The sequence below is a fragment of the Ranitomeya variabilis genome, chromosome 3 (assembly GCF_051348905.1).
Source record: "Ranitomeya variabilis isolate aRanVar5 chromosome 3, aRanVar5.hap1, whole genome shotgun sequence".
NCBI classification, from domain to species: domain Eukaryota; kingdom Metazoa; phylum Chordata; class Amphibia; order Anura; family Dendrobatidae; genus Ranitomeya; species Ranitomeya variabilis.
Genome location: NC_135234.1, coordinates 29,184,793 through 29,197,604, shown reverse-complemented (window position 1 = coordinate 29,197,604; position 12,812 = coordinate 29,184,793). Strand labels below are relative to the sequence as shown.

At 42.9% G+C, this 12,812-nt stretch overlaps 1 protein-coding gene across 1 annotated transcript in view; it reads left to right on the top strand.

The window, feature by feature from the left end:
* Positions 1-714: 714 nt before the first annotated feature.
* The window catches only part of B3GALT5 (beta-1,3-galactosyltransferase 5), an 81,247-nt gene continuing 69,149 nt past the window's right edge, over positions 715-12,812 (top strand). Inside the window, exon 1 of the mRNA XM_077293864.1 lies at positions 715-864. The gene's annotated coding sequence lies outside the window, so the exon portion shown is untranslated. The remainder of the gene's footprint in view (positions 865-12,812) is intronic.

Here is a 12,812-nt window from a genome sequence, read left to right as displayed (position 1 = left end):
CAGTGACCTCTGCACGGGTCACAGAGCATGCCCACAGCACTCTTCAATAGAAGTCAATGAGCCATCTCCAGACTACTATTTTTTTTCTATTCAATGTCAATGCGGCTGCTATAAAGCAAATCTCTAAACTGCTTTTAATGCAGAATGTCTTCCCCTATAATCATGTACAGAAAATCGAATGAAAAACTTACCATCAGAAAATAAAATGGATTAGAAGGAAAATAATGAAAAATTAGGTAAGAAAAATCTAAATGATACATTCTCTTAATTGTGTTGTCCGAGGTTAGAAAATAAAATTTGCATCCGTTCCTGTAGCACCTTTGACGGTGTCTCGAAAGAAAGTTTTAGCCTCATCTACTTCCATGGAGCAAAGTTGTAATACCAAACCCAGTCAAGAGGCTGTTTCAGAAAATAATGCAGATCCTTTTTTGCTGATAACAGATTCTCTGTATAGGTCTGTATGGTACCATGGATGATATGTATCGCTGTCACTGACTTTTCCAGAAACGTATGTTGTAAAGATTTGTAAAATTGTTTTTATTTTATAGATCATTTGTGATTTTAGGCAGAAGAAACGGACAAGTCCAATAAGTCTGATAGTGATCACATCTGCTGAGCATCACAGGCTGAGCAGATCTCCCTCCCCCTGGCTCAGCTTCCACCGATTGTGTCACTTTCTACACAGTCCCTTACCTCCAGCCCTTGGTATAAATGAGCAGATCGTTCTCGCCCTCTCCAGGGGAAGGACTATCTGCAACATTTTGCTCTGCTTGTTTCCTAATCCTTATTGTCAGTGATTGCGAACAAATCGAAAGGTGGTTTCTAACCTCCAAGATGGAGCCAGAGGGTCTTAGCGTCTGTAAGGTAGGGGAGATGCCACCTACCCCCAGTATATAACAATACCATCCGTACAGATGAGACATTATTTTATTATTTTTTTTATATACATTTCTTATATATATATATATATATATATATATATATACATATTCATATTCATTTTTCATAATAATTATGTCTGTTACAGTACAATGATATACTCTCTTATATTTCCGTTTTTTTGTATCTAAATTATTACCATCATTATGTGAATTTTTTAAAATTATATTTCTTTTTTTTGCATGATTTTTTTGTTCCTATTTAATTATATTTTTTATATATTTTTTAACATCATGATTAGATTTTTATTATTTGTTCTCTTTTTTTCATGAGTACTATTTTCATTATGTATATGTGTATATATATGTGTATATAATTTTATGATGATTTATTTGCTAGTACATTGTTTTTTTTTCTATTATCTTTAACATCTGTAATGGTTTTTTTTCTATATGTAGTAATAATAATAATAATAATATAAATAAATGTCTTACCTGGTTGTTTTCATTGTGATAATTACTAATAAGTAATTATACTGCAAATTATACTTTTGGGTTCTTTTTTTATTTTTGTATGGTACCATTCTTCATTAATATTAAATATTTGTATATTATATTATTTAGCATTATGATTTTTCTTTGGGGGGGGGTTACTGTTTTAGAATTGCTTTTTACCTTCATATCTTTATGTACGGTGTATACACAGACCTACATTTTGTCCCCCTCTGTGCATCCTTGTATTGTCAGGCTAATTCTAGTCTTTGTTGTTGGGTAAGTAAAACTTGTGAGGTTAAAGTTTGTAACTGGTTGAGAAAACCCACACGCAAATTCACACTTAAGAGATTTCAAGTTAATGTTTTAGGGTCTCCCTTTCAGAAAAATTGTCAGAAGAGGTCATTATGGGCTGATATGGCAGTTATTTTATTCCTTGCACACTGAAAAAGGAACAAAAAATTCTTTCCCATCCTTTTTTTATTTCATTTTTTTTCTCATATTCATAATCCACACCGAAAAATACAGTGAATTATACTAACGTTTCGGATTATATACCCTTCATCAGACATAAGTAGAAATATCAAAAGCGTCCCTTGGCAATAATAGTAAATAGCTAGTCCTGATGTACCATAGGATAGTCATTTCTTGTGAGTCACTGAGCTGAATGTCGCTGTACGGGGTCTGGAGTGATATTTCCCACCATGAAACCCCTATGTAGAAGACATTGTGTGTAGAGCAATTCGATGTGACTCGTTTTCTACTATTATTATCAAAGGATGTTTTTTCCATTTCTTCCCCAAGCCTGAAGAAGGGTATATAACCTGAAACGTTGCCACAATTCACTGTGTTTTTCATGCAAAGCGGTGTGATTTACGGATGAGAAAAAATAAAATAAAGCTAATTTTTAAACAATTTTTGATCCTTTTTCAGTTTCCTCCAATTAGTGATGCTATCGATGATTTTAAGAGCATAGTGGTTTGCTCCACAAAACTAGCACACTTTTACTAGAGATGGAAAAATCAATTCACAGGAATCTGGTCCATTGCCAGATCAGTAATGTGTGACCACTGATGGGAGTCCGGTAAATCTCCTTACCTACTGGTATTCCCATGTCTTCTTTTGGCTAACCGGACTGTCACGACGTTGTGTGTGCGTTACACCACATTGATGACATAATTTCAATGAAGTCTGACTCCTGGGAACCCCACTGTTTTTGAAAATAAGTGGGTCCCACCTCAAGTGTTAACAGTGTACAGTATAGTCACTGTATATCTTTGATTTTACATAGAGCATTCAGAGTTTTTATTTTTGTTGGAATTTCTGATACATGGAGGCATAAGGAAACATTACTTTTTGGGGAGCCAAACATAAAGTGACAATAAAGTAAGTATGAGAAAGTACAGGGGCTGTACATTTGCACTTAAAAAATTGTACAGCCTGTACTGCCATTCAGGGTCCACGCTGTAGGCTCTCCTGTCTACATGAACACTTAATAGTGTTGAGTCCAGCCTGTTAGCCACTCAATACGCATGCATCTGTATTTTAATAGAGACATTTTATTATTTCCCTTTTAGACATTGTTTTTCAACATAATTATTTTGTTTTCCAATATTTTTTGGGCATATAAACAGAGGTACCGCTATGGGGTCTAATGTCTCCCCGTCATATGCTATCTAGTAATTTAAAGAATGATTTAACATTTCTAAGTATCTGGATAAGATAAAAATATTCGATTTTTCTTATTTAGACAGACTCGCTTTTTGCATTTGCTGATGAACTGAACTCAAAGTTTTCAGTTCTATACTCAAATACGAGTCTACAGTTTTTGCATACACTGCCGAAAGTGCAGGAGATGAACTACTCTCTTAAAGGATTTATCTCATCAATTTGTAACTGATCGTTACAGGGTCATGTACTGGCACTCTAGTTAAACAGCTGATTTTGCTGAATAAAATTCCAGATGGTCAGGTATTTTCCCAGTAATGACAACTGCAGGGGATTTTTAGACTTATATTTAGGCCATTGAAAGACAATGTAATAGATTATCAATGCAGGGCTGGTACAACAGAAACCTCTCTTAGGGAGTGGTTCTCTGTTGTTGCTGATAAAGGGAATACTGAGAAGGGGACCCAGAGAGGTAACTTGAACTTTCAGAGCCTCAATGGAAATTCTAGAACAAGAACTGTACAATTAATGTGACATTCATTATACTTCTGCCTTTTGAGTGGCAGAGGGTCCCTGGGGCCAACTTAGGCACTATAGTTCAGGTGTGAATGCTACCTCTGCACCTCTATAGATAGGATGATCCACTCTACAATGTCCAAAAGTGCATGATGCAAGAGAGTCATGCTCATATTACAGAGATTGTACAGTTTACAATACCCATTTCTATACACTCTATTTGGCAATAATCCAGCTCACCTCTTCCTCCTCACTGCACAATAACCTCTGCACAGATCACAGAACATGCCCACAACACTATCCAATAGAAGTCAATGATGAGTCATCTCCATACTATCAGTAGAGGAGTGCAACTGTTCAACCAAGATGACCAACTTATTAATCATGTACATAAGAGAGGATAAAAAATTGTACAATCACAAGATTAAAACAGATAGAAAAGAATATCTGTTTTTAATCAGTAAAAAATGGAGACAATATATATATAAACATGACAGGGTTTTTTCAGATTTTTTAAATCATTTTTCTTTATTTTAGGGCCTGCTATGTTGTCTAAGTTACTATTAACAGCATTTAGAGATATAATTTACAGCTGATCAATGAGACTTGTAGTTTGGACTTGACTCAATGACTCTATGGGAGAGTGTTGTGGGCATGCTCTGTGATGTGTGCAGAGGTCATTGTGCAGAGAGGGGGAGTGTACCTTAGCTTTACCTGTCAGTTCATAGGTGAGTTGTTTTTTAGTTAGTATAATACAGTAAAATTACTTCTAGGATTTATATATATCCCTAAAAACTCTAGAAAGCAAAATAATAGGTATGTAATAAAATTTACCAATTAGAAACAATCAATAAAATATCTGTATCACCCATTACAACCAATGCATGACATTTATCATCCATTGTATGATTTAATGGTGCCTATACACCTTAAAGGGGTTGTCCGGTCCAAATCTATAAGTCTGCAGTCACTCTGTGTGACTTGAGACTTATGAATCTCCCTATAACGCACACTGTGCGCTGCGGAAATTCACCGTTTTCAGACCCAGGATCGGCGATTATATATGAGTTATACATACTCCCAGCCAGTGGGTGCAGGCTCGCTCCATACACTTGTATGGAGCATGGCTACGCCCTCTACTTAGCCATGCCCACTGGCCACGTAGACTAGACGTGGTGCGGCCTCGCTCTATACAAGTGTATTATATGCAGATCCTGCAGGAATTTAACCCTCTGCTGTGTCCTGCAGGATTTGGATTCCGAGGCCAATTACCGTCCAGCAGGTGCTATATTAGGTAGCGTCTCCCCACCTGGTTCCTACCAGTCTCAGCAATCAGTCCTGTATTATTTTATCACATCTCATCTGTTACCAACCCGACTGATTTACCAGTTCTGTATGACCTCTCCGCCAATGACCGCGTCAGTATTCTGATCCTGTGCTGCTTGAACTAACCCCTGGACCATCTGACTACTCTTCTTCTGTCTCGCCCCTCCTGTACCTCGTATACATCCTGTGACCCATGGATCAGCTGCTGCACGTCCGGGCACTGCCCTGGGATGGCACTTGGTGTCTACCAGCCTATCCTCACCATCAGAGGTTCTAGTGAACAACCGGTAGACACTTAGTCACGCCCCTCCAGGGTAAGCCCGCTCCATGGTGCATTGGGTCCACAACCATCAGCGTTACAATCACACATATTTGTAAACCACCTACCAGGAACTACGTGATGTCAAGATGGAAACCTAGAATTAGGATGGCACGAAGCTGATGATCCCTATATAGCTGCAAACCACCACAGTAGCCGTAAGCTTGTGGATTGCCCCCAGGCGCAGGGCAGTGGGGTACTCGGTACCGGGTCCCTCTGTCTCAGTTCTGGGGATGTCACGGTGGCCCTACCCGTTCCGTGGCCCTGCTAAGGGGCGTCCAATTAAAGGAGTAGATGTAAGTTTGTCAAGTGTTCGTGATGCCACTTGTGGTGTTCGGTCAGGGTGACCGACGCTGCTTAGGGGTCCGCTGGGGTGATGTTATGGCAGCTAGATGGAATACACACACACACACAGGTGAAGTATGTCCCCAGGGCTTCCCAATAACGTAGATGATGATGGTGTAGGTCACAGTAAATAACGAGGACACAGGGTTGCAGTCTCTTTACCTTTTACTGTAGACTTCAGCATCCAAAATCCAGAGTACTGCTAACAGGGCTGGCTGAATCCGGCCGGTCCGAAGGCACATCCAGAGTTCCCTTTGCAGGTGGAAATCAGTAGCCTTCCTACTAGCGCCTGTGTGTTGTAGTACCTCCCTGCTGAGCACCACGGGATAGTCCTCACAACTCTTGTGTATGTTTCTGATGTTCTCTCCATTGCCCAGATGGTATGGATAGGACGCACCCGTATGACGGGGTAGGCCTGGAGTTAATTTATAGGGACCCTAGTGATGCCCCTCTCCCACAATTGCCTCCGTTGTCTTCATAGGTGTAAAGGTGAGACAGCCAACCTATAGTTAACTGCCCTGCCGTTGTCTGAAGTAATGCATAGAGCCTATTACTCCCTCGGTGTTCCGGCCACCGGCTACACGTCTCAGAAGGATGTTGCCACGATCTTAAGGCAGAACTCCTCCCGGTATTATCTCCTTGTGCTGTGATCTCGTTTCTCACTTCTCCACAATATACTTCGCTTCTTGTCCTTTCTTAGGATGCTACCGCAATGAGGTGCAGGCGCAGCTCCGTAACGCTCTATCTCGTGCTAGGCCGCTGTCAGGATCCTACCCCTGACAGGTCCTCCCTGGGTCTCCCCAGTCAGCTTTCTCTCTCTGACTCGATGTTACCGGGGCCGAGCCCAGTCAGCTTGTCCCTAACTTCCTATCCAACCCCCAGTTTTACCAGAGTGTGAGGAGTGGCCTAATAGATAGGACCTTTTGCTCCCCCTGGTGGCCGGAGTGTGGAGTGTAGTGTGTGACTGTGATACCTGGTCAGGTGAACTCTTTTAGTACCATCAGACGTACCCTCACTCCCCCTGGTGGGAGAGCGACAATACTGCAACGACCAGGACTCTGGGGCGCTGCACTTGGATCTAATGAGATTTTGGGGGCTTACCCACTCAGATAAGTAATGGGCCTCTATAGAGCCAAAGATTCTCAGATATTCTTTGTTTTGATTTTTTGGGGGGTTTACTCCCTTCTAGATTATCTCCATGCTGGCCACCAAGCATGATGTTAACTCTTGGAGAACAAACATTTTTTTAAATATTATTGTACCAGACATACTTTAAAGGGTTATTCCCAAATTATTAATTTATATCCAATCCATAGTTTAGGAGACAACTGTTCGCTCAGAGTCCAACCACTTCAAACTCGAGATTCGGACTCTGGACTCTGTTTTGTCTTGTATGGAGCTCAGGAGCACATGCTCGACCTCTACTCCATTTATTGTCTATGGGACCAATGGAGAAGGCGCTCCGCAGTCCCATAGACCATGTCATAAATGGAGCTTGAGCTTGAACATCTCTTCTCCATTCAAGGAATTTCAGATCCCCAATGTCAGAATTACAAGGGGGCCCAGCAGTTGGAACTCGAGTGATCAGGAAGGTATTCCATATCTTAAGTATCAGAGATAACTTAATATTTTGGGTATAACCCTTTTATCTCTGTACAAATGGAGAACCCATCCTTCCTTAAATTTGGTCCCTGTCACGCCTCAAAGATTTTCAAAGTCCCCTCTACCAGTATGATGCCCCACAGAGCATTCCCCCCAAAACTATGTTGTCCAAAGACATTTATGGCATAACCTAATGATGCCAATACCATATGCATGAACTATAGATAATTTACATGCCGTTTTAAGATGCATCCACAACACTCAGACCCCCTGACCGTAACACCACACCTGACCCCCTGACTGTAACACAACACCTGACCCCCAAACTTCTATATGCCTGTAGAGCCCTACAGTAGTCTAAGATTGGACCAGTAGAACCAAGAGTTGTCCAGGTGTGTAAGCCATTATTTTCTTCCAACATAGTATGATATCTGGGACATGATTTTATTTTATTTTACCTATTTTTCATTACTGTACTTTGTTATATAATTTTTTTTCTATATTTTTAATTACATTTTATTCTAGGCTTCGCATCCCGTTCATTCCCTTTGGTAGTTACAAGACGCATTTCTTAATAAACAATTACACACCTTCCATAGCGACTGTTGCAAACACCTGGAATGAACTTTTATTGCTGACGCTCCCGAGAGTACACTGGTTGTAGACTTATACTAGAGTCTGGTATCATTATGTGTTCATTAGTCTTGGATATAAATGACTGTGGGTGAGAGGCTTGGAATCCGTCCCCATTCTCAAGTCCAATTTTTGCAGAGTGACCATATTGTAATGCACAGGTTTATTGAACCAAAAAAGGTGAAAAATTTGTAAAATAGTCAAATGTAATACTGTCTTCCAGTCAAAATAAATTAATGATGCATGTCAACATACGAGTGATCCTTCTCTAGATAGATCCTGCCGCCGTTGCCCCTTTCAGCCGCAGTAGAAAGAAGGAGGACACTGAAGAGCTGTCACTTAGGTTAGGTAGGCAGAGATTCAGCAGCAGAGAGGACACAGAGGAACTGTCAGTCTTACTATGTGGGAGCAGATTCAGCAATAGAGAGAAGCGATATTAAGGAGCTGTCAATGAGGCTCGTGGGTGGAGATTAAACCACAACAGAGAGGAGGGACACTGAGGAGCTATCAATCAAGCTGGTGGGAGGACATTCAACAGCAACAGGGGGAGGGACACTGAGGAGCTCATGGGAGGATATTCAGCAGCAGGGAGGAGACACTGAAGAGATGTAAATTAGGCTAGCTGGGGGAGATTCATCAACAACAGGGAGGAGGGACACTGAAGAGCTATCAATCAGGCTGGTGGGAAGAAATTCAACAGCAACAGGGAGTAGGGACACTGAGGAGCTCATGGGAGGATATTTAGCAACAGGAAAGAGAGACACTTAGGAGACGTCAATCAGGCTAGGTGGCGGAGATTCATTAGCAGCAGAGAGGAGTAACACTGAGGAGCTATCAATCAGGCTGGTGGGAGGTGATTCAGCAGCAACAGGGCGGAGAGACACTGAGGAGATGTCAATCAGGCAGGTGGGAGGAGATTCAACAGCAACAGCGAGGAGAGACACTGAGGAGCTCGTGGGAGGATATTCAGCACCAGGGAGGAGGGACACTGAGGAGATGTCAATCAGGCTAGCTGGGGGAGATTCATTAGCAGCAGAGAGGAGGGACACTGAGGAGATTGTGGGGTGAGATTCAGCAGCAGGGTGGAGAGACATTGAAGAGATGTCAATTAGGCTAGATGAGGGAGATTCATCAACAACAGGGAGGAGGGACACTGAGGAGCTGTCAATCAGGCTGGTTGGTGGAGATTCAGCAGCAGTAGGTAGGAGGACACTGAGGAGATGTCAATCAGGCTAGATTGGCAGAAATTCATCAGCAACAGGGAGGAGGAACGTGGAAGAGCTGTCAGTCAAGCTTGGGGTCGAAATTCAGCAGCAGGGAGGAGTGACAATGCAAAGCTGTCAATCAGGCTAAGTGGGCATAAATTGAGTTTACACTGTTAAATAGGTTTTAACAGCCTTTCTGATATGGATATTCAAAGGCAGAATATCAGTTTTGTGAAGTCTGATAGTTTATTTAATATAATCTATGCCTGGTGCATTGTGAAATCTAGTGAGAGATGCGTTTTACAATCAGAAGTGAAAAAAATATCCAGCAGTCAGTGGGGAACTGACCACATGTCTTCTGTTGATGTCGCTTGTGCAAATCCTTCTGTCTCTTAATGTGATCCCAGACAGACTGGGTGATGATGAGATCAGGTCTCTATGTGGCCGTGTCATCACTTACAGCTTGCTCTTTATTACGCTGAAGATTGTTCTTAATAACATTGGTTGTAGTTCTGGGGTCGTGTCCTGATGTAGAATAAATTTGAAGCCAATTAGATGCCTTCCTGATGGTATTACATGATGAATAAGTATCTGCCTGGATTTCTCAGCATTGAGGACACCACTAATCCTAAACAAATCCCCAGTTCTAATTGTTTAAATGCAGCCCTAAACTTATAGGACCCTCCACCATGCTTCACTGTTACTTGCAGACCCTCATTATTGTGCTGCTCTCCAGCCTCTGGGGAACAAACTGTCTTCTGTTATAGTAAAATATTGTACATTTTGCCTTATTAGTCCAGAGCACCTGCTTCCATTTTTCTGCACCCCAATTTCTATATTTGTTTGCATATTTGAGTCGCTTGGCTTTGTTTCCACGACAAAGGTTTGATTTTTGTCTGCCATTCTTCCATTAAGACCATTTCTGGCCAGACTTCTCCAAACAGCAGATTGGTGTAGCTGGGTTACCAAAGTTAGGTGCCAGTTCTGAGCTGATGGCACTGATGGACATCTTCCTATTTTGAAAAGAAGTAATTATGATGTGTATTTCCTCTGTTGCACTACATATTCTTGGCCAACCACCACAACAACGGTCCTCAACATTGCCCATTTCTTGGTGTTTCTTCAAAGAGATTGAACAGGACATCTTGTAACCTCAGTCTGCTTTGAAATCTTTGCCTGGAAGAGACCTGGCTGATGCAGTATAACTGCCTTGTATCTTGTTGATGTCCTCAGTCTTGCCACGATGTATGGCTTGTGACATGAAACTGTTTAACTGCTCCTCACCCAGTTTTAAGCATCCTACACAGCTGTTTCAGTAATTGGTTGTTTTAACCTAAATATGTAAATGATGATCATTATCACTTGTTTGACATAATTGGTTACTTATACACCTGACTAAAATCCTATATATTTTTGAAAGGATTCTTACTTTGCAGCATTTTTTCTACCCCTGCCTAACACTTTTGCACAGTACTGTTCCTTAAGGATTTAATGTTAGCGCTATGTATATCCTCCGTTTGCTTAAAATACTGAAAGGCTGTAGCTGATCACATGATTGGGGAGTAAGTATATAGTTTTTTACTTGACATATTGCACTTTAGCAGTATACAAGAGTTCTCTAGCAGCGGGCAGTCCCTTTACTCATGGCACTCCAAACATACATGGCCGTATCATTTTTAAAGTTGTGTAGACATGAAACTCGTAGCATTAACGACGCTCGGCTGTTGAAATTGGCATGTGGACCAAGGATTGGCTACTGAAAAAAAATAATGCAGTTGGATGTGGGATCACGTGATCTTAGGCTGGTTTCACATTTGCGGTTGTTTCTGCATCGTTTCTAACGCATACATCCGCATGCGTCTTGATTTCATATCTTTAACACTGTGGACGCAGGTGCATGCGTTTGCTTACGCATACGTCTTTTCACGATGTGCGGCTGGGCGCAGCTAACACACCATGTTGCAATTTTTGAGGCGGCAAATTTCCATCAAATATGCGCAGCGCATGGGGATGAGTGCGTTAAAAAAACGCATTACTGTCTATGGGAACGCATACGTACACGTCTTTGCGTATGCATGTGTTCGATGCACTTGCGTACTTCAGACTGTACATGTCCAGGAACTGATTTAGACACACCCATTGAGACACGCCATCCTGGAAATACCGAACGCATGCGCATAAAAAGCAAAAAATGCATGCAATTGCATGCAAACGTAGCGTTTTTTTCCGTCATGCGTAAGCTGATGCTGGTAAAAAACACTGTGTTAGCACGCATTTTTGCATGCGTTTGCGGTTGCGGACAAGACATTGCGGACTCAACCGCAAATGTGAAGCTAGCCTTAATGTTAATGTAGTCGAAGAGCCGCACTGTCACCTATCATGTAGCCTGATGAGCATCACGCCTCAGGCAACAACCTTCTGCATCTGCGAAGAGGCGGCAGGAAAAAACTGCTAGTCCATGCCAACCTCTGCTAGCTGCTGCCTAAAGGCCCCGTCTCACTAAGCGATTTACCAACGATCACGACCAGCGATACGACCTGGCCGTGATCGTTGGTAAGTCGCTGTGTGGTCGCTGGGGAGCTGTCACACAGACCGCTCTCTCCAGCGACCAACGATCAGGGGAACGACTTCGGCATCGTTGAAACTGTCTTCAACGATGCCGAAGTCCCCCTGCAGCACCCGGGTAACCAGGGTAAACATCGGGTTACTAAGCGCAGGGCCGCGCTTAGTAACCCGATGTTTACCCTGGTTACCAAAAAAAACAAACAGTACATACTCGCCTTTCGGTGTCCAGGTCCCTTGCCGTCTGCTTCCTGCTCTGACTGAGATCCGGCCGTACAGTGAGAGCAGAGCACAGCGGTGACGTCACCGCTGTGCTCTCACTTCTCACTGTACGGCCGGCAGTCAGTGAGAGCAGGAAGCAGACGGCAAGGGACCTGGACACCGAAAGGCGAGTATGTATTGTTTGTTTTTTTTTTACATTTACGCTGGTAACCAGGGTAAACATCGGGTTACTAAGCGTGGCCCTGCGCTTAGTAACCCGATGTTTACCCTGGTTACCAGTGAAGACATCGCTGGATCGGTGTCACACACACCGATTCAGCGATGTCAGCGGGGCCTCAACGACCAAAAAAAGGTCCAGGCCATTCCGACACGACCAGCGATCTCACAGCAGGGGCCTGATCGCTGGTACGTGTCACACATAGCGAGATCGCTATGGAGGTCGCTGTTGCGTCACAAAACTTGTGACTCAGCAGCGATCTCGCTAGCGATCTCGCTATGTGAGACGGGGCCTTTATCTTACACTGATCTCTTATGAGCACACACTCTGCTGCTCTTCACAAAAAAGCTGTTACTTTCTGCATTGCACATGCTAATAACAGTAAGAACTTCTGCTGCTGTGCACAGATGAGCAGTTGGGCAATGAAGGATGGTTCATGCACAGTGCAGGGTGGTGAAGGATGGTTCATGCACAGTGCAGGGTGGTGAAGGATGGTTCATGCACAGTGCAGGGTGGTGAAGGATGGTTCATGCACAGTGCAGGGTGGTGAAGGATGGTTCATGCACAGTGCAGGGTGGTGAAGGATGGTTCAGGCACAGTGCAGGGTGGTGAAGGATGGTTCAGGCACAGTGCAGGGTGGTGAAGGATGGTTCAGGCTCAGTGCAGGGTGGTGAAGGATGGTTCATGCACAGTGCAGGGTGGTGAAGGATGTTTCAGGCACAGTGCAGGGTGGTGAAGGATGGTTCAGGCACAGTGCAGGGTGGTGAAGGATGGTTCAGGCACAGTTCAGGGTGGTGAAGGATGGTTCAGGCACAGTGCAGGGTGGT